The sequence below is a fragment of the Eretmochelys imbricata genome, chromosome 5 (genome assembly GCF_965152235.1).
Source record: "Eretmochelys imbricata isolate rEreImb1 chromosome 5, rEreImb1.hap1, whole genome shotgun sequence".
NCBI classification, from domain to species: domain Eukaryota; kingdom Metazoa; phylum Chordata; order Testudines; family Cheloniidae; genus Eretmochelys; species Eretmochelys imbricata.
Window position 1 is genome coordinate 114,989,667 of NC_135576.1, and position 2,746 is coordinate 114,992,412.

Consider the following 2,746-nt stretch of genomic DNA (forward strand, 5'->3'; position numbering starts at 1 on the left):
CTGTACTGTGCAGGCTACCTGCAGGGCAGGTCACAGTGAGGAAAGGAGAGTAGCCTCCACAGAGCTGCTATGCCTTGTCCCACAAAAGTGGATAGGGAGTGGGCATGCTGGGAAGGGGAATGGGCACAGTTTTGAGTCTGCACTTGGTACATTGCTGGTGCAGTTTACTTGTCCCCTGAGCAAATGAGGAACAGGGCTGAACAGTGACTCAGGGTCACACCGCCACCCTCTAATAGGTATTGTTTAAAACAACGGCACTAACTGTCAAGAATTAAAACCTGCAGATATAAAAGCAAACTAATCCTATTTCTCTACAAAAAATCTCACAGAAGCTAAATCAAATAAAAAATCCTACATTTAAACTTAACTAGGCCCCAGTTCAACAAGTGCTACATGCATAATTTAACTATTGTATATAATCCCATTGACCTGAGTTTCTCACATGTTTGCAGGAACAGGGCCTTACTATAGGCTTCTGGAGAGAAAAGAGTGGTACAGGAGACGGCTCAGCATTTCCACAAAAGCTTTTTTTCAATGGAAAATTGTTTGTTGTGAGTTTTCTTTTTTTGACAAATTTAAAAATTTTACAGCAAGTGTCTGCTTCCCTCAAAAAAAAATCTTTTCCCTTGTTCCCCCCCGAAAATTGAACACCCACTATAGGCTGCTCCAACAACTTGAAATAGCCTGGGCGTAGGAATGATTTAGTTGGGGATTGGTCCTGCTTTGAGCAGGGGGTTGCACTAGATGACCTCCTGAGGTCCCTTCCAACCCTGATATTCTATGATTCTGTGCTACACCAAGTCTCTCTTCGTCTCCTGAATTGAAGGCTTCTGTGCAGAGGATGGCCAGCCATCGTGACTCTGTGCCTACCAGAGGACTCCCCAGGTGCCAGGACAATTCCGTGGGTACGCTTGGTATCTTTATGATAACTTTGTACCAGGGTAGTCAGTGTAATGTGACTGTGGGGCAATTGTGACTCAGACCCATAGACACCATTTTGAAAATCTGGTCTTCATAACTATTTTTTGAAATCAGGAGGAAATTCAAGCATTTTAAACCGATGATTCCTGTATAAAAGAGAGACATGTTGATAAAGCTTATGATGCCACCTGTATTATCATTAAAAACAACGAGCAGTCCTTGTGGCACCTTAGAAACTAGCACATTTATTTGGGCATAAGCTTTCGTGGGCTAGAACCCACTTGGACTCCTCGTTGGTTTTGTAATGTGTAATGTGATTGTGGGGCAATTGTGACTCAGACCCATAGACATCATTCTGAGATTTTTTTTGGGATTTTAAGGTAGCCGTGCTGAGCTGACCTGGGGACAGAGCCACTCAATATGGACCTCAATCCATAACCCTGGCTCTGTTAGGTGAAAGGTCTAAAAATAGAGTACTGCATTTACAGTACAGAATTTACAGTAATTTCAATACCTATTTAATAGATGCTGTCAAAATATCATGGATCAGTGGTGTTATATGCCCAGCCTAAATGATGCATCCCGTCCTTTCAAATGAATACATAAATAAAGTTTCTGGATCTTCTGGCTGTGAACCGAACTTTCCAAGTGAGAAGAAAGTGTTCACTAATTCAGTGTTATCTTCTTGAGCCTGCAGAGAGCCTGAAACAATGGCTCTGAGAGACATGAACCAACAACCCTCAGCTCCATTAATCAAGCTGGAGTGGTGATTCTGAAGCCAAACACCACCACTTTAAATGGAAGCATTAACTATTTCATTGCTTGTCAGTTTAGCAGGTAGGCAAGGAGTAAAACTCAGAGATGGGAGCAATTGGAAATTACTGCAGGAAAGACGATACATAGGGAAGAAATAACAAGACGTGAAGTCAGAGAAATTGAAGAGAAACATAGAAAAGAAGGAAGGAAGGGAAATAGTGGTGACCTTATAAAGGAGTATGTTTTCCAGCTGAATGAAGCTGAATGTGACAATGAGGTGCTTAATAAATCATAAATAAACTAAAAGTATAATTACTATGTACAAGCCACATTCTGTCCTTGATATTTGTGCAAATCCCTCATTGGCATCACAGGGCATTCCTCAGTGGATCGAGGAGAGTATGCAGTCTTACATTTATACTTTGGCCATGTACCACAATGTAAAATAGAATTTGGCCAAAATTAAGTTTGACACTCCTCTCATAGGTGGAGAGAGAGAGAGAGAGAGATGGATAGTAACAGCAGTGATCCTAGCAGACCTAGAGGTAATGTAGAAAAATCCAGATCAAGCTCTCTTTTTCTGGGGGTGAGGGTAGGTGGGTAGATGGGGAACAACATACACTTACAACTAACAATCCAGGATGAGACGAAAGTTTCCTTGCCACTTATATGTAATTTGGAATTGTGTATCCCTGCAGCTGATCTCATCTATCAGAGCCATTTCTGAGCGTAACCAAATTAATCAATTGACTTTTGCAAAACAAGATTGCGCTTCATAAGAAAATACTAATCACAGCTCCTTTGATACAAGAAGGAACACTGCTGGCACTCTGAGGAGAGGTCTGTGACAAGATGATAGATATTCTGATAGCATCACACTGCTGACCCTTTTAATTGGTCTTCATAAGTGTTTTTTGAAATCAGGAGGAAATTCAAGCATTTTAAACTGATGATTCCTATATAAAAGAGAGACGTGTTGATAAAGCTTATGTCACCTGTATTATTATTGTACATTAGCTTGAGTGTGAGGAAGCACAGCATACCTATTCTCAACAGTTCTGCACAATGA